At 35.7% G+C, this 20,284-nt stretch overlaps 1 protein-coding gene across 1 annotated transcript in view; it reads right to left on the bottom strand.

Moving 5' to 3' along the window:
- LOC139137821 (calmodulin-binding transcription activator 2-like) overlaps nucleotides 1-14,031 on the bottom strand; it is a 117,775-nt gene extending 103,744 nt beyond the window's left edge. The window contains 1 exon segment of the mRNA XM_070706087.1: nucleotides 13,989-14,031. The gene's annotated coding sequence lies outside the window, so the exon portion shown is untranslated.
- Between the last annotated feature and the right edge of the window lie 6,253 nt (nucleotides 14,032-20,284).

Raw genomic sequence — 20,284 nt, 5'->3', positions numbered from 1 at the left:
AAGATCACTTATACAGTAGACCACAGACAGTTGACTTGTGCACAGGTCTGGACACACTGAGACACCTGATCGCTGCTAAATGTTATCACCATACGTTGTACAAGGGTGTTGTGGTAAACCAATAGCCACTTGGCAGCAACAGCTGATAGGGTTTGCTCGTTTATTGCACAGCATAACATTATGGAACAGACTAGAATAGCCCACCATTGGCTTAGCCATTTTTGTTTTTGATGTTTTAATAAAATTTTTAACTCATTCAATCATGCCCTGTTTTTTATCTTTTCTTATGTTCCAGATGTGTGCGTGGGCCGGGTCCTACTAATTACTGCCCGTGACTGCCCGTAGCTGCCTGAGGACTGCCCGAGAACTGCCCGAGGAGCAAGTAGGCCAAATTTGGCAAATTTTAACACTAACCAATAGCTTGAACTTATATTATGCCTGGCTAACCAAAATATCAATGATTTGTCGTTTTCTTTAGCGGTTTTAGAACCCGAAAGACGCCGGGCTTTCGACGAAAAGACGTCCCCATCTTGATTGTGAGATCATACCATTCAGTGCAAGGGATGGTAGGCTGTCAAGCTGTACGCACTCGGCGATATGATTGTACCACCTCTCGGACTAAATGGTATGATCTCACTATCAAGCTGGCGATGTCCTTCGAGCCAGGCGTCTTCCGTGTTCCAAAACTGCCGCGAGAAAACATCAGGTTAACGCCAAATCAATGATTTTTTTGGTTGGCTGCCATGGACATGATATAAACTGAACCTATTGGCCTAGTGTTAAAATTGGCGAAATTTGGCCCACTTTTTCCTCGGGCAGTGCTCGGGCAGTCCTCAGGCAGCTACGGGCAGTCACGGGCAGTAATTAGTAGGACCGCGTGGGCCATGTGTAGGTTTGTGCTCATGCTGATATGATCACAAGACTATCACCACACAACTCACACATTGAAATCAAGACAAATTTATAGTGGCAAAATTAAGCCCACAGACTTCAGTGAAGTCTACAAACAGACACAAAGTTCAGGCTTGCGATGTTGAAGGATAATGATAACAGTTACAAACCTTAACTCACAAGTTAACAATAGGAGCTCATTAACTTAACAATCTCACTTCTGTACAAATTACAGTACATGCTTGCCTATTAGTATTTACATCCCCACAATGGAAACCATAGACCTTAGAGAACTCCAGTGTCTGACAAAAAACCCTGAGGAATTAGTTTTCCACAGCTTGACTGAACCAGAAAACACTTAACAGTATACCAATGAACGATGAAAAGTTTGCTCTGTTACAGCTGGAATGCCAGACAATACACGTCTTTTGGCAGGAGCCCCTGTTAAATTCCCCTTAAAACAGAAAGTCAAATTTGCTGTGCATCAAGCCCAGTCTCGTACATATAAAGCACAGATAAGGAGGAAAATGCTACTGTTCACTTTATAGTAACAGTTTATAGGCAGCACGCAGATAATATATAAAAGTCCATAAATGGAAATTCTAACAAGCTCAGCCATGGAAATTTGAGAGTTTGTGTACATTTGCTCCAACGCCAAAAGATGGACAAGTTGTCTGTCTTCTACATGTATGTGAACATCATCAGTCTTTTCATTAGTCTTTTCTTTTCTTTTACTTCAGTAGACATATGTGACAAAGCACTGCAATTCTCCCTCAGTTTAATTCCAAAACCCAGGTAAATATTACAAAAAGAGTGGGATATAAACACATACTCTCTAGATATGGAGGTTGTGAAAATGTGCTGAAATATACATGTACATTCAGATACTACATGTACATATACCGATATAAAGTACAAATGCTGTACCTGTATTAAGAATTCAGTGGCCATTGCTAGTGTTGAAACTACCTGCATGTAGGCATTACTTTGAAATATGAATAGTGTTGCCGATCAGTATTGTTCATACAAACATCTCAGTACTATTAAGTTTGAAGAAAGGCTAAGAAACATAAATGCAAAGAGAACTGAAGGAACTGCTGCTCAGAGCAAGAAAGCAGTATACATCTAAAGAGTTGTAATTTTCTACGATGCCGCCAGAGGCTTTACAATCAACCCTGGTCATCTCATACATAATTCAGACTAACTTTTCAACAAAAACAAAAATATGAAAGTGAAATGGACTCCCACAGGCAGTTTAGTGCATTCAATGATAAGTGCTATTAACAGAGCACACCTCATGATCAACAACACCAAGGTATCTCATAAACACTTCAGTGTCTGCTCTGTGAGTGACAACAATAGATATACCGGTACAATATTTCTTGTCTGCTTGACATTTAGAGATGAATTTTTCTCAGAAAAGAACTTCCTGCAGCAGTTTTAATTTCAATTTCAGATAAGTGCACACCTGTCCCCAGTGTAGTATCACTTTCAAAGAATTTGACTTTAAAACATTTTAAAGGGTGACCTTTATGTGCAGCAGATAGCCCCGATACTTTTGTATTATTGCAAAACTTTTATTGGTGGTTGACTTCATTGACTGTAATTTAAGGCAGCTTTAGGTTTTTACCTGTTTATTGAGTAACAAGCTGGGGTATATTCAGTGCCATGGCAGGACCAACCTACAGTGCATGCATGTATGAACCCTGGGTAATGCTTATGGTATCAAAAGGTTAGCCGGATCAATCCTATCCTCAGGATAGCATTATACCTGTGGAATTTTTACTCTCTTTCCTCAGCCCATAAAATGACTGTGTATTATATTGTGTTAGAGGAGCCATGACGGTTGAGTCCTTTGTGTGGAGGCACAGGTCTTTTATCAGCTTTTATCTCTGAGCAAATTGACTAACTGTGCACAACTTTCAAAGAGGAACAAAAGACTAAAATCACATAAACAGTCAATGTCAACAACCACTAACACAAGAACCAGCCACTGAAGACTGCTGTTTTAAAGGTCCATAACGCACATTATGAGGGCAAGGGTCACAAGCCATTTCAGACAAGAGACCAACCCAGTGATATCTCCCACACTGACTGTAAAACTTAAACACGGAAAGATTACAATACTTGTTACTCAGTAACTCCATAATCTTTCATTCCTTGATATTGCAAGACTATTGGTTGCCACAAAATATTTTGTTGAGTTAAAGGGTATCACTTCAAAGCTGTTTGTAATAATTATCTTCCATTGAATGAAATAGTTTCTTGTACTACGCCCTGAATTTGCTGGACAACTGAATATAATATTTGGTTTGTAAACACAGCCTGTGTGTACAAAAGGTACATGTAAGTTCAAAATTTGCAATAATGGTATTTCCTATAATATGGAAGAGGCAGTGCTGTAAAATGTCTCAACTTTATCATAAAATAGTGCAGTGGAAAGTTAGACTTTTTTAAACTCTATTTTTGTCATGTTTATATAATTTGAGAAATTAGGTGTGTCAATCAGCATACTACAGCATACTGAAATTCTAAAATCACCACTAAAGCACACTTCAAAGGGTCATACACATATACTTTGCTCAGACCTTGAAGATCAAAAGAAAACACTGAAATAATTTCTGGCATCTACCAGAACTTTAAGATATGCACTAACAGCTGCTCTGACCATATCAGAAACCTTGATGTTAGATACAGCGAGGTAATACATTTGACTCTCATCTTGTTATCCATTGACAGTATTTGAGTTCATGGTCAGAATCAATGGCAGCATTTCATCTACTCTCATCGCATGGGAAAATGCCAATGTCATTGCGTCCCTATCAGTTCAAAAATCCTTTCAAAATTTTATCAATTTTAAGTCTGGAGCACATCATTTTGACATAAAAGCATGACAACAATGTGCATAAATTTGGTAATAAAATGCTGAACTTGGAAAAAATGTATAAATATGTTCACTGCCTAACAAATATATCAGACAATCAAATTTGAAACTTGTTATCTTAAAGAGTAATGATCAGTCATATACAATAATTCAACTTTTAAAATAGCGCCAATGGCACTGGATCACACTGGCACATTGTAAAACTACTCTATCTCTGGGTGCACCTGTACATTAAATACTAAATGGGTAGGTGCTGCGGCTGTGGAGTTTTTGCAGCACACACACCCGCACAATCATATCATATACATACAGACAAACTCAAAGACAGGCAATCTCAAACCTATAAGAAGAGTTTTCACAGGCGCATATACTCTTGGCCATATGGGAGTTTGAATGGGTTAGCTCTACAAACTGACATAGAGGAGAAGTTGTTGATTGTGCCTGCACTTCAAATGTTAAAGAATAGCCACCTGGTATTTGTAGCTGACAGCTGGGGAAAAAGTGACATGGGACAACTATGGATTTTAACTGTAAACAAATTTTATTCAATATATAAACACTGAACAATCAAGCAGGCAATATATTGTAAATGGTTGTTGATGGTAGAAATGTAATGAGTAAATAAAATATACTGTAATGGTAGTAAGTGTAAAGTAAATATCGAAGCTAAATAAAATACTAACAAAAATGCAAATGTACTCTGATTGTAATGGAAAATGATTATAAAAATTGTAGAGTAATCCAAGGATTAAGTAATCTAAGCGGCTAAAGTCATCACGCTAAGCAAACTTGCGGCAAATGTAAGGATATGCAAATGATGATAAAGTTACAACTGTAGATACATTGAAAGGGGAAGTTCACCAAGGATGATTTTACATATGTTCAGGAAGTTTCATTTTAGGACTTCATCAAGTCCATGTAATTTGAAGCATGGAAAAAAGCTTCAAGCTTGGGAGCTTGCAACATATGATATGGAAAGGACCATCTTCTGGTGTGTATGGCATTGTCCAGTCACCCAGGCTCAAACCAGGCTGTGCGTATTTACATAACTATTGTTGATACTGAGTATCCTTGCATAAACGATGAATCCCGTATAATAAATTGTCCACTGTCAAATTTCTCACTTGTTAGTAGTAAACAGCAGCACAGAATCTGACAGTGGACAGTTCATCATAAGTGATTCATTGTTTGCAAAGGATACTCAGTCTCAACAATAGTTATGTAAATATCCACAGCCTGGTTGATCATAGGTGAGTGGACAATGCCATACCAATCGGAAGATGGCTCTTCCATATTATGTGATGGAAGCTCCAAGCCTGGAGCTTTTTTGCCATGATTCAAATTACATGGAGTTGATGAAGCCCTAAAACCGAAGTTACTGTATTATTTATTGGTTTTGTAAAAACTTGTGTGAGTTACAAATGGCAAAAATAGCTTTTGCGAGGTGACTGATCACAAAGGTATATATTTGACCCCTTTTGATGCCATAATGCCATGGATTTATGAAGACAGTGTGTGGTAGGTCATCGAACATGAGCAGGTCATTAACAAATTTATCATTCAGTTTTAAATCTGTAATGATGGAAATATATAGTTCATCTCCCGGGTGCAGAATTTTATCTTAATCTGCTCTTGTCATAAGGTGCCTCTGTAATGACATACAAAGGGAAATTAATGCATTGCATGTGCACTGTTTGCCTCTGGATCCAATACTAAATTGTGTACTTCCTTGATGTGTACTACCACATACCAGAATTTAATATAGTTTAAAATGTTTGTTGCTGCTATCAACTACACTTTGCTGTTGTATATTATTTAATACTGCTAACATATGTACTTCTATTGTCTCCATTTTTATCTGGACACAAATTACTTTGTTGGTTAACATGGTACAGTTACTTTGTTCACCCTTGTTGGTTACATCAGTTACATGTTTGTTGGTACTATTACTTTGTGGTTGTTACAGGTGTCACTTTCAAGTGTACTTTCTTTGGTTACATTAAATTATGACATAGGTTACTTTGATTTACATGATACAGGTTACTATGTTTGCTTTTCTTGACTGTACTTTTATTTGTCATATCATGAGTAGTATGTTGAGCCACAATGTTACTTGTATTTTCATTGGTTTCATTGCACAAGGTCCATTCATGGTCTTTTGATGTAGCAAACTTTGTAGCTTGAGCACTATCCTGTAGAGAGACAAGAAAAAAATTATTCAGTTTATAATAATCAATAAGCATTCAACAATGAAAGTTTACAATTATACTTGTAATCATTAAATAGACATTACATCTATAAATGTACAACAGTGAAAAATTATGGAAAAAACATCTAAAGAAATATATATCAGCAAAACATGACCATTAAAGTGCTTGACATTTACACTTATCAAATGAAAAGTTAAACCACAATGATGAATATTCCTTTCAAATTCAAAAATTTTTCAAACAATTTATGATCTCAAGTGTAGCAACAGCTTTCTCGGCATTCAGGAGTTCCTAATTTTACGGATCACAATGTTTTGTATGTTGTTCATGATAGTTTTTACATAGTTTTTAGAAATATTTGTTTAGTTTTTATTACATTAATTATCTGTGTTTTTATGACATTAAAGGGATAGAAATATTTTCATTTCTGGTGGTAAACTTTTGCCACAAGAAATAATTAGGTGGCAATTCTAAAAATCTGGTAGCAATATGAATTATTACTGGTAGCAATATGAATATATTACCACAGATACAGAATACTTCTGCAGCATTCAGTCAGTGTTCACAGTATGACAACTTATCATACATATACACTACAAGCTCCTCAAATTATGTGCCACATTTATGCAGTCTTTAAGTCATGAAGTCAAATTTTGTTAGCCACACAAATACAAATTTTCCTTGCAGGAGAAAGCATTCGTAGCATAGTGGCAGTGTACTGGTAGATACAAGTATTGTGGTGTTGTGTCATAGTTGTGATCAAGCAGGCTCAATAACATCTTCAGCATAAGTATTTTTCTTGAGACAAAAAGGTTAGGCCAAAATCCTTTAAAACAAGACACAATGATATTGTTCAATTCAAATGTTTTTAAGAGTAATAATAGTTTTAATGATATGATAACATTGTAGCCCAGGAACATTTTCATTTGATATTTTGATATGATCAAGAAATGTCTGGTGATGTTCACTATTACATCATTAAAATGGAGGAATCTGCTGAAATATTAAAATCATTCAGAATCACATCATTTCTTGCAAAAGTTAAAGCAGTTTGAAATAGTCCAAATGGATAATTTTAATTGTTTTACTTTTGAATTGTTGCTTGATGTTAAGTAACCATGCAAAAATTGCAGCTCTAAAAAAGATTTGAAATGGATATGCTTACTGCAACTACTGTTGACAATTTCCCTTTGCCATAACTGTTAATAAAATTTAATTTAAAACTGTCAGTCAAGCTAAATGCCATTTAGTTGGAAAGCACCAAGAAATTATACCTATTACCATAAGATTGTACCTATTGGACCTCCCTAGGTGGTTTCTTTTGAACCATAATTGTGTACTTAAGGGGTCTTCATTCATGACATCACATAAGATGACCCAGATTTGACCTTTCAGAAAACCTCAAGTTTTTCTCCTTTTTTCCTTGTATTATGACTCTGTTTGTGAAAGTTTCCTTTGAAATAATGGTTTTTACTATCAAACTGACTAATTGCAGGCCAAATTTTGATAAAAGCAAGGTAGGTAAAACTTGGACTAAAGGACGACCGGTACGGTGGACTAGAGGCAAAGCCAAGCCCAGCCTCAGTCAGTGTATTCCATGGTCGTCACTAGTACATCCATGATGTATTGTAGCACAGTATCCAACAGCAACAATGTTTGCTTCACGTACCAGGGAATTTGTAACTTTGTAGAAAGAAGAGTAAAGTGTTTCAATACATTGCAACTTTGTAGGAAGGAGGGTAAATTGTTTCACACCTTACAACATTTTATTATAGCTATAGTTTTCTGTTGGGGAGGCATCGTGACATGATTTCATGAGAAGAAAAAACATATATTAGTATGCAAAGACGTCAATATTTTGCCATTTGTAATTAAAGTGTACACGTTGTCTACACGTCACCCACGGTCCCTATCAAGCCGCAACTCAAAGTGATAAGTTTCTCTTGCATAGTATCAACGTCATTTTGATGAGACGGCCTGCAGAAGGAGACTTCAGCATGCAGCATTTCACTGAAAACAGCCCTTTGAGAGAATGGTTACACTCATTACAACGCAACATTTACGCACGGTCCCTCTGTGATTTATGCACATAACTTACATGTAAAACTATTCACGACCACAACCTCACCTATCGCTCTCATCCTATCGTGACGTCATATATATATCAACAATCATGCCCCACACTCTTCTCTATCGCACAATACATGAACAAAATGTCACCAAGCTTCTTTCCAATATAAATAATGATAATTTATACCATACCTTTGTCTTGACCTACGGTAGTGTCTTCTGTTCTTGATTTCGATATCAAAGCCAAGAGTCCTTTGTTCTCTCACTGAACGGGTTGATCACACCATACACGTTTTTGATCCACATGCACACACAAAAAGAAGTTCCGTAGTAGCGCATTCCGGCCATTTTCAAACCACACTGTTGTCAGTGGGGTAAACAATATTCGCAACAATCACATTTCCAGGCTAATAGACTATGTTTTACGAAATCACACGTTCTTATCACAAAATAAAACTATCTTTGTCTTTAAATCAATGCGCCAGTAAACAGGTCCAGCAGCTAGTTATGTCATCAAGTCGGGTAATAAATGTTAAGGGTCTTAACAAAAGTGAGAAATCTAAAACATTAAATATGTTGTTTTTTATCAATTTATCACCAAAGTTCATGAAATCTCTGATACTCTGAATCAGCCATCCTGCATATTTCTAACATTCATCAAACCCTCATTTCTGTTCCACAACTCATAAAACAGTCCACAATGCAGGATTGGTGTACATTCCAAAACTACATATATGAAAGACCCCTAAAATCAATTAGTTAAAAGGGGGGTTAGAAATTTCGCAAAACTATCTAACCGCCACTCCGTTTGGCTCCATTTTTCCGAATTGGAACCTTGAAACCAGTCTAAATATCTGTACCAAATATCAATGCAGTCTGTTCAGCGGTTTTTGACTTTTTGTCGTTTACGGAAATGGACGACATCTTTCACCGGTTGAAACTACCACTATATCACAACTTCCAGTTGTGATAAAAACTGGATAAAAAACTCCAAGTCCTTAGGGCAACATCAAAAGTTCAGTATAATAAATCTAACTTAATTGCTTAAGTTGGACTCAGACCCCCCCCCCCCCCCCCCCCCCCCCCCCCACCCCCCCCCCCCCACTTCTAACTTAACTGAAAAATTGAAAAACATTGCGGACTCATACCCTGTACTAATTCTTTCAAACGACGTACCAATGTACCATTGAATTAAATAAAAATTGAAAACCATTATAAAGTAACAAAAATACAGGTGACTGGATCGGTTTTAGCGTACAAAAATCAGCCTTGAAATCGTAAAATTTGCCATAAAGACGTTAAATCGTTTTTGACTGCACAGAAATTAATTTGGCCAAAAACCCCCCACCCCCAAACTTAAGCAATTAAGTTTTTTTTTCAAACATCGATCTTTTGACGTCGCCCCTTATTCAGTCAAATCAACATTGGTAAACACCTATTGATAAAATATTATAACTTTTCTCAGTTTCAAAGCTAGGATGGTCAAAAATAAATTTTTCTCTACTTTTCAAAATAACTCAAAACAAGAAAAGAATTTCATGATTTTGAGTGTAAAAATGCACCGTTTCAAACCACCTTGTAAAAATCTGTTTGACACTCTTAGTGACTTAAAAAGAATTTTTCATTATTTTTTTCCACGTATCTTGCATTTTATTACAGTGTGACTTGGCCCTCTACACTTGTAAAGCATGTTCAATTACCAATTATTCCTTCTATGACTTAAGACTTGATATGAGTGAGATGCATTGTCATGATTAGCCAATTCTCGTCGGGATAAAATTTCAATCGTTGGCAATAAACAATGCAAGTTTTCATTTTCTGGCTACAGCATACCATGAACTTGAAAGTAAAACCCAAAATTGTGGTTTCAACATACTAGCAAGAAACAAAAGGACAAAAATGCAGTTAACTGGCAATGATTAAACTCAAAAACTGAAATCACATCTAAAGTTCCAATCACTGGGACTCCAACACAGGCTGAGAAGACAACAAAACAACAGACTTCATAATCACATACTCTGAGATGTTGTCTGTAAGCACTCTAAGCGTTTGCCTTTTACTAAAAGACTAAACATATTTTTGGAGGTCCTGCCATTATGCAAAAGAAAGCAACTAAAGTTTTTGGTCTGCAGTCATTGAGAAAGCAATCAGAGGTTCATGAATTATTAATATTGTATGTGGCAATTACCTCATCTTCACTAACTACAATTACAATACCTATGTTTACATTGAGACTTGGGTTGCCATCTGTTCTATTGACTGCAGATGATTTCGCAATTTGAAGCACAAAGCAGCCACAAAAAAGAGAATGAAAACACAGCTGAAAATAACACTATTCACTATTGACAATACAATAGGTAGTCATCATATTTCATTTTCATCAACAGTAAGCAGTCTAACAACTCATCTTTAACTCCTTTGAAAGACAAAAATTATCAAAATTACCGAGTAATTACCTTCGCCTTTCAAAAAATCAACTCATCACAATATACATGGATATGGAGGTACCTGCCGACTTCCTCAATTTTTGCAATAAGTGCAACTAGGTAAACAAATCAGTTTAATTTATTCAATGACACCCTGTGAAATCTACATCATCATTCGACCAGATACCTCAACACATAATCACCATGGCAACCATCAATCAACAGAAGAAACGATCTTAATATGAAAATAATGATTCAATTAACAACTGACAGCTCTAACACACAGATTGGAGAATACAGTATTCTTAAAGGGAAACGGTCGTCGGAACTGTGCCTGTGTGAGTTTCTTGTTTACAAACAATGTATTTCATGCATGATATCTAGATGCACCTCATCATCATAGCTGCAACATTAAAATTATATGATGTAGATTATGACAGACATGTTTTAACTTTCACAATCACCATTGTACCTTGAATACAGTGTTATAATTGGTCATATGGATCCCATATAGACCTTTGAAGGCAGTTCCGACGACTGTATCCCTTTCAAATAACCTTGTAATTACTTGATGGATCACTGAGTTGTTCCAATATGGCAATACTATTGTCAGTCTAGTGACCTCCCTGAATTCTATTAGGACTCTAATACCTACGCCTTAACACTACACAAAACAAAAGACTTTCACAAAGCTGCACTACTAGGCTGACATTTAAACAGTCAACAACAGATCTATGACACACTTTACTTTGTGATCCATTGTTTACCTGGATACACATACAGCTCTGAAATATGGGATGTATCAGAGTAGGTGGCTCAATTAAATGTATTAATATAGGTTAGGAGAATATTCATCATCATTCATGCTGTGAGATTTATTATCACAACGTCCTAAATGTCCCTCGTTAAAAATATATCAATACAGGATATGAAGACACTTGTTTGAATCATTGTTACTGTAGTGGTATCTTCTCTGCATTTTGCTAACCAAAACAATATGTCCCCATCTTTGGAGAAATATTTTTGATTCCTGTTAGTACTAACCCGTATGGTCTTTTGGATTCAGTCGATTTTTCAGTTTTAATTTAATGTACTTGCTTGCAGCAGCCATATTTGACTTGCAAGTTAAAATTTAGTATTTAGTTGATTAATCCAAGTTGTGAATTTGTTGCCAATGCTGGAAAATGTTCTGTGGTCACACTTCAACAAGCATTTTTAAAGAAGTTCTTTATATTTCAAAATATCTTATCACTAATAATATGCATGATATGATGCAGGTAATGGGGGCTTTCAAACTAATTGTTCTCATTTGCAATATTTTCTATTGTATTGTCCACTTTACATTTTAATTTGCAATGCCCTGATCAGCAATGTATGCATGCAGGTGAACACTGGATATTGGATAGTTGTGCCTGCAAATCAATATAAGAGTGACAGATTGGTTGATATCAGGTGATGTTTAATTTGTAATTTCTCTAATTATAAATGTATAACATTACACTTTAATCAGACATTAACGAGAGCAGATATGATGGAAACAGCAAATGATACATAAATAATAAATGAGGACAAAAATCCTGTTTTGCTGGTGGCACTTTGTCCTTGATGATTTTACAACTTTATAATACATTTCCACTCAGTCCCTTAGAGATTTAAAACTCAAAGTTCAAAAAAACATGGTGAAACCGTCTTCAACAAATAAAAGACAACAAAAAGAGTGACTGAAAAATAAAGGAAAGCACTCCCACGCAGTTACTGAGGTGGTTGGTGATTCCTTTGTAGGTTGTTGCTACTGGCAACAACAATGACATTTCTTCCCACTGACAAATATTCTTGTGAAGTACGGTAATTTATGTCTTGTTGATGTACTCTATTATTTATTTATTACTGGTACAATGGATGCATTTTTCACAACAATGTAGCAAATCAAAGATGAACAGAAGGGAACAATAGTGTATAAACTAAGTTGTTTGGAAGGAATTTCTCTCTCAGCTAAGAAATTCATGTGATGTTCACTGATTTACCAATAAAGATTTAATACATTAGTCTTTCTGAGATTTAATACATTAGTCTTTCTGTCAGACAGTCGAGTCTATAATAACAAAATGTGGGGCAGTGTATCTGCATGATGCTCAATCATCTTCCACATTTTGTTTTGGTTAGGTTTGCTGTTTACTTTACGGCCCTGCCACAAATAAACAACTTCAAACAGCCTACCAAGGAAGGGGGATTTCAGCTATGTTTCGGGAAGTTCAAATCGTAATTTCATGGTCCAATTTTTCCACCTTGACCCTTATGTTCAGAGGTAGAGAAGGTGTTAGAGGCCAAGGGCAACGGAGCTTCATTTGCCTTGCATGCATAGTTATTATTCATAGTTCCTGATTGAAACTAGCCCTGCGTACGATGCTGTGTGCTCCGCTACAGCTAATCGCCCCGCTCACTACAGCGGTGCGATTAGCTGTAGCGGAACACACAGCATCGTACGCAGGGCTAGATTGAAACCAGACCCACTTCCTACCAAAGTTGATACTGTATGTTCTCTTTTAGATATCCTATTATTGTAAATATCCTATATTGTAAACTATTGTAAACACATTTATCAGAGGACATCTCCAAGTTTGCTAACCATCCTACACATTACACTGAAAATGCGTTCATTTAAAACCGAATAAATTCCTTGGTAAAGTTCATACATGTATCATAGACTCCAACTGTTACTGTAATTTGGAAAGACAATCCAGCCATTACTTAGGATGACTGTCATATTGTCATGTCAATCGGACTGACAAATAGATGCAAGCTGTAACTTTGAAAGGTGTACGTGGGTCCTGTACTCTTCATTTATAGATCCTGTACTACCACTTACTACTGTTGTGAAAGCCCTGCCTGTTTTTGTAGACACGGCCTCGATCGAGCTACTCGGAAACCATCTCCAAGCGACCCCGCGGGATGGATCCCGGACGCTCTTTCAGCTGTTCTGTAAGCGGCATTTGGCCTGCTTGCCGTTCGAGGAGAGGGCAAAGTATGAACAAAACTTGCGCCATTGAGAAAGTTTTGACCGGGTTCATTCAGTGATGACCCCTCCCCCTCTGACTCAGTATTGTCACTCAACTGAAGCTCAATCTTCCACAGCCTGACAGACGACGAAGGTTCAGCAGAGGCTGTCGTGTCTGTAGGCTAAAGTATAGTACTGTAGGTAGCATACTACTAAACACACTGTAAGACCATGACATGGTCCCATGCGATCGACAGCGAGGTTTCGTTTGCTCTAGGTTGGCGGTCGAAAGAGGTAAACAAGCACATGCCTGGCATTCGTAAACCCTGCCCAAGTTGTGTACTGTTTCATTGGCAGTCTGCAAGATACACACCAAGAAATCGCGAGTATACCGTCAAATAATGACGCTCAACGACAGCAACATGTACTGACAGGGCACTGAAGTACTTACGAAACATATTTTCGACACTGATCTTTGAACAATCCATAAAACTGCCAACATTGTCGCTTACCTTCATTGGACGTCAGCGCCATGATATTTCAGTCCATGTTTTCCGAAAACATTCATTACATTTCAGATCAGCATGCAAGTATCGCGAGATTACAGCCGGTCAGTGAAGATCTCGCATCCGTTGCTGCTCCAGAGGGCGTAAAGCGCATGTTGCCCATGTCGCCAGGGCAACCAAGGCTACAATGCGTGAAGTTCAATGTAAACTTGGGAACGTGATAATTGCGATATCGATTAGCGGTTTCCTTTATACACAGCCACTCTATTCATTTGTTCAGACGCATAGCTGTGAATGGAACAATAAAAATGATGGCATATAGGCCTATTGCACTACCGCGTCAAACAAGCGTATGAAGCCATCTGCCACAGCTTAGCTAAACTGAGCGCTTTTGAGTTCATACATGCCTACTGTGGACCCGGTTTGTTTTTTAATAATGTTTGCCTTATTTAAGGGGTGGTAGAAGGACTATTCGCGGCGTTATTTCTGTATCAAAGGGATTCAAAATCTTAAAAATGATTTCGATTTTTTATTTGATTGTCTTCAAATATTGACCCCTTATGTAAGTTTTTATTTTAACCCTTTCAGGCCTAAACCCCTATGTATAGGAGTAGTTCAAGTAAGTTACCAGAAAGTCAGGGCTGAAAGGGTTAAATTTGTAAAAGGTCTATCAAGTTGTAGTTCTGAGGTTTAAGCATTCAAGGGAGATTTGAAAATCCAAAGGGTGGTAGAGGTGGCTTTAAACGGTTTGCATAGGGTATGAAGTTTGATCTGAACTAGTTTAGTTCTCTAAAATTTTCAACATTCATTTACCAAAAACGAATGAATGATATTCAATCATCAAATGAGTCTAATTTTAACAAATTCTGGAACCTTTTTATTGCATTTCGTTACTGTTATTTGAAAAAATATAAAATAGTATGAATGCCATTAATTTTTATTAGAAAAACAACAAGTAGGCTAGACCTCGTAACAGGGAACAGAGGCTGCAACTGTTGATATTTTCCCCCAATATTTCTATTCCATATATCAACTACAATTTCTTGCTCCTTCCCTACGATATGCTGAAACATACGATGACATTTAACCTGTCACAAGGCCTGTATATGTACGCCCTGTTGCTGATGATTGAATTAGAGTCAAGACTGCCATTAATTTGCCAAAGATACAAATGCACAGTGCACATACACGGGCTGTGCTGGCAAGTTGTAAAACAAGCTTTAAGAGATTGAAGTTAACACAAAGAGCAGAAACTACTGATAAAAAAGATATCAAAATTTAAGCGTAATATTGTTGGCGTAACATAAAATGTTTGGCGATATAATAGCGAGGGCAGTTTAAACAATTTTGATAATATAAAAAGGTGGGACTTGAAATGTTTTTTAAGAATATTGAGGGTGGGATCTAAAACGATTAGGATTTCGATCGCGATTCATCAAGCCTCCTCCCCCTACCAACCATTTATGAATGCAGCTTAATTTCTCGACCTGTATGCAGTCTTGATGTTAATCTTCAGTAAAACTGGAAAGGGATAAATAATTAAAAATGGACGAATAACTCTACTTGTCATCATAATGAAATAAAAATGTGACTTATTGCCAGTATTTTGCACATACAATGGCATTGGTGCTGACGTCTTAATTTGATTTTGTCCTGTGACTGTATTTGATGTGTTCTGTTATTATATACTATAAAAAAGATCTACGTACGCTACATGTCCGAAGTCCAGGTTATTGTGAATTTGTCAGTTGTATTCTAAAACGTCAAAAAAGACGGATCGAAGACGTTTAAGGATTGCTATATGAAAAAAGTTAGTGACGGTGTTTCAAGGCATTAAGCCTGATGCCGTAGTCTTATGACGCCACAGATTCAATATCGTATTTAAAAACTTAATCAAGTTAGTTAGGAGAGTTTCAAACTCGCGAAATGTATATCAGGCAATCGATTAACATTTGTAATAACCGGGCAAATTAATAAAGAAGAAATGCGCATTTTTTCCGATTAAACAGCAAGTAGGGACTGCGATCTCGCCTATAGACCCAGCATTCTCGATGAGATGCGGACTGATTGTTGCAAATTAAAATGGTATTTTGATACACTTCCCATACTCAATATGCGTAGCCGAGAGGTTATAGTCCAGTCAATCTACGAGATTTTGGCACCTAACCCACCACAAATTGCAACAGAATTTTTTTCTTCAGAATGCATTTCAGAGAGGTACCCAGAACAACATATTAAAAGTTTACTCGAATCCACCTTGGGGAAATATGACTAATTTGCATAAATCAAATATGGCTGCCAACCATCCGACAAAATAACATAATTGGCTATATATCACACGTTAAACAAGCTATTTCAGTGATTTTAAAGTCTGGCACTACTTATTTGGCACGGGGGATAATTTTGGAAATATAATGTTGTGTATTGGCAGTTCGTTAATTTGCATAATCCAATATGGCGGCCAACATTCCTACAAATACATTTGTGGTCATATACCACGTATTAAACAAGCTATTTCAGTGATTTTAAAGTTAAAAGTATATTTCTTAGGCATGGACAAACAATTTTCGAGATGCAATGATTTGCATAGGTAATTTGTTAATTTGCATAAATCCAATATGGTGGCCAACATACCTACAAAAGACATTTTTTGTCATATACTACGTATTAACTCTTTGGGCGCAAAAGTCTATTTTTGTCAACTTTATAAAATGTAACACAGTCAATTTTTCTGCTTTTAGCCAAATTTTTGATAAAAAACTGTAGCTGCTGAAAAATGAGATCAATGTGGTCCAAAATTATGAAAAACGTACACAGAAATTGGTTAAATATTGCATTAAAATTTTGGTTTAAAAATTACAGCAGTCAAAGGGTTAAAGCCATTTTTCTGCTTTCAAAGTTAAAAGTATATTTCTTTGGCATGGAAAAACAATTTTCGAGATGCAATGATTTGCATAGGTACTTCATTGATTTGCATAAATCCAATAGGGTTGCCAACATACCTACAAAAGACATTTTCTGTCATATACCACGTATTAACCCTTTGGGCGCCAAAGTCTATTTTTGTCAACTTTATAAAGTGTACCACAGTCAATTTTTCTGTTTTTTGCCAAACTTTTGATAAAAATATATAGCTGCTGAAAATGAGATCCATTTCGTCCAAAATTATGAAAAAAACGTACAGCAATGTTCACAGAAATTGGTAAAATATTGCATTAAAATTTTGGTGTATAAAATTACAGCAGTCAAAGGGTTAAACAAGCTATTTCTGTGCTGTCAAAGTTAAAAGTTTATTTCTTTGGCATGGAAAAATGATTTTTGAGGTGCAATGATTTGCATTGGCACTTTGGTAATTTGCATAAATTCAATAGGGCGGCCACTTTACCTACAAAAGACATTTTCTGTCATATATCATGTATTGAACAATATATTTCAGCCATTTTGAAGTTTAAATATATTCTTGAGCATGAAGGAACATCCTTTGCTGTTCAAAATTTTTAATAGACACCGATAATTTTCAGAAATTAAATATGGCTACCAAATTAATGTCCAAATAGCTTCTAATATAAACAAGGTTCTGGTAGTTTTAGCAATAGGAATATCAAGAAATAACTGTTAAGAAGGCACTGCACCCAACACAGCGTATTTTTTTCAAAATAATTTTTTTTGCAAATATTCGTCCAATTTTGATTAATTTGTTAACCAAAGATTAAAAATTGGTTAGGTTCACCTTTTAGCCGGGCAAGCAGTCGTAAGTTGCATGATATAGAAGGTTAATGTATGCAAATATATGCAAATCACCCGATTTCCTGCTTCCCTTTTATCCCAATTTCAAGATTTCCAAAGAATATAACTCTAGTCTGGCTGGGTCAAATTTTCTGAAATTTTCACATTATGTTTTCTAAATGCTATATAACAAAACAACTATTTTTTTTGCAATAAAATTCTTACATTTTGAATTAGAGGCATTTTTATTTTGCTAATCACGATGTTAAGCACTTTTTGAGTGTCAGTCTTTCAGCCCATGCCATTTTAGAATGAGGATAGATAATGAAAAATAATATTGTCGTATTTTTTTATACATATATTTTTATTTCAAGTAAAATATTACATTTCACAAAATAGTTTCTATGGGTTTCCTCGTCATCTTAGATGTGAAATACTCCTTTGAAAAACACTGTGTTGGCAATGTGCAGCTCCTCCTTCAGTCCTTGAACATTTATTTTTAAAAATGTGGAAAATATACTATAAATTTACTTACAGTAACGGTCCATTTAAGAATAAAAGTTTATTTTAATAGGTGTCTGTGATACCCGAATTTGTTAAAATACTCCATAAATATATTGTATTTTGAAAAGAGTGTAAGAGCAAATTTGGCAGACTTACATATGTGACTTCCGAACGAATTAAAATACGTACGTTGATGTGCGTTTACTATTGAGATGTACGAAAGTCATGCAATTTTAATTATTTTGTGATTTTACTAAATATGACAACCGTTAATGATTGTTAGTCGTCTAATAATAATCTCTTTCTGAATATAACATTGGATTCATCTGTGTACGACATTAGTTGTGATTTTTATAGGTGTTTTATACTCTACAGTGTTAAAAGATGAAATCGTTATGTTTACTGTTTTAAAAAAGTCGTGTACGAAATCTTTTATTTATAATTTAGAATTAACCCCCTCCTTATGGACGACTGCATCTTTGGTACACCCCCCTAGATGATAGGCAAGAAGTCATCACATATTACAGCAAAAATTCAATAAACACAACAAAGATAATAAAACGCAGAAAAATAAGATAAATGAGCAAAAATAACACATGCCACAATACAGACAATTAAAACTTAGCACTGTTGCAAACAATGTCAGACTCTTAAAAAAATTGATCAACACACAAAGTCACAAAATTGAAAACTTGCATGCTTAGCAAAGGCTTAAAATTAATTCAAACAACTCATCGGCCCAACAGAATCCAACAGTTACACGATACATACATGTAAATCTGGAAAAATGACACTTGGAAAAATGAGTCAAGATGTACTTGTTTGTATTGTGTAATAGTTGGATTCTGTGTTTGGATTAATTGTCCTTTGCTAAAGCATGCAGTTTTCAGATTTTTTTGAGTTTGTGGGTTCATAAAGTTTTTTTATGAATCTGATATTGTTTGCAATAGTGCTAAGTTTTAATTTGTGTGTATTGTGGCATTTGTTATTTGGGTCGTATCATTTTTTTTCTGTTGTGTTTATTGTATTTTTGCTGTCATGTGTGATGACTGCTTGCCTATCATCTAGGGGATCTTATAAAGATGCACCCATCCATAAGAAGGGGGTTAAGTCTAAATTAAAAACTAAAGATTTTGAACACGTCTTTTTTTAAAAGTAAACATTACAGATTACATGTTTTGACACTGTACAGTGTTATACACCCATACAAATCACAAAAATGCCCTACACAGATGAATCCAATGTTATTTCAGTAAGAGAATATATTATTCCGAAGACTAACAATCATTAATAGTCGTCATATAAAGAAAAATCAAAATTTTAAAATAAATATCCAAGGACTTAACAGTTTCATCTTGATAGTTTCCTACTGCTAAAAACGATACCAGAACCTTATTTATATTTGAAGCTATTAAGCAATGGGGCATTAATTTGGCAGCCGTATTTAATTTATGCAAATTATCAAAGGGCCTTTGTAAAAATTTAACCACTAAAAGTATCTTCATACCCAAATAAAATCACTGAAATAGCTTGTTTAATGCGTGGTATATGACCGACAATGTCCTTTGTAGGAATGTTGGCCACCATATTGGATTTATGCAAATTAACAAATTACCTATGCAAATCATTTTATCTCGAAAATCGTTTGTCCATGCCTAAGAAATATTCTTTTAACTTTAAAATCACTAAAAATAGCTTGTTTAGTACGTGATATATGACCGAAAATGTCTTTTGTAGGAATGTTGGCCGCCATATTGGAATTATGCAAATTAATGAAGTACCTATATGAAACATTATATTTCCAAAATGATTCCCCGTGCCAAATAAGTAGTGTTAAACTTTGAAATCACTGAACAGCTTGTTTAACATGTGATATATGGCCAATTATGTTTATTTTGTCGGATCGTTGGCCGCCATATTTGATTTATGCAAATTAGTCATATTTCCCCAAGGTGGATTCGAGTAAACTTTTAATATGTTGTTCTGGGTACCTCTCTGAATGCATTCTGAAGAAAAAATTCTGTTGCAATTTGTGGTGGGTCTAACCCTATTTTGACTGGACTATTAGGTTC

The sequence above is a fragment of the Ptychodera flava genome, chromosome 7, assembly GCF_041260155.1.
Source record: "Ptychodera flava strain L36383 chromosome 7, AS_Pfla_20210202, whole genome shotgun sequence".
In the NCBI taxonomy this organism is placed as follows: Eukaryota; Metazoa; Hemichordata; class Enteropneusta; family Ptychoderidae; genus Ptychodera; species Ptychodera flava.
The sequence above is the reverse complement of the archived record's forward strand: the minus strand, read 5'-3'. Positions and strand labels throughout refer to the sequence as shown.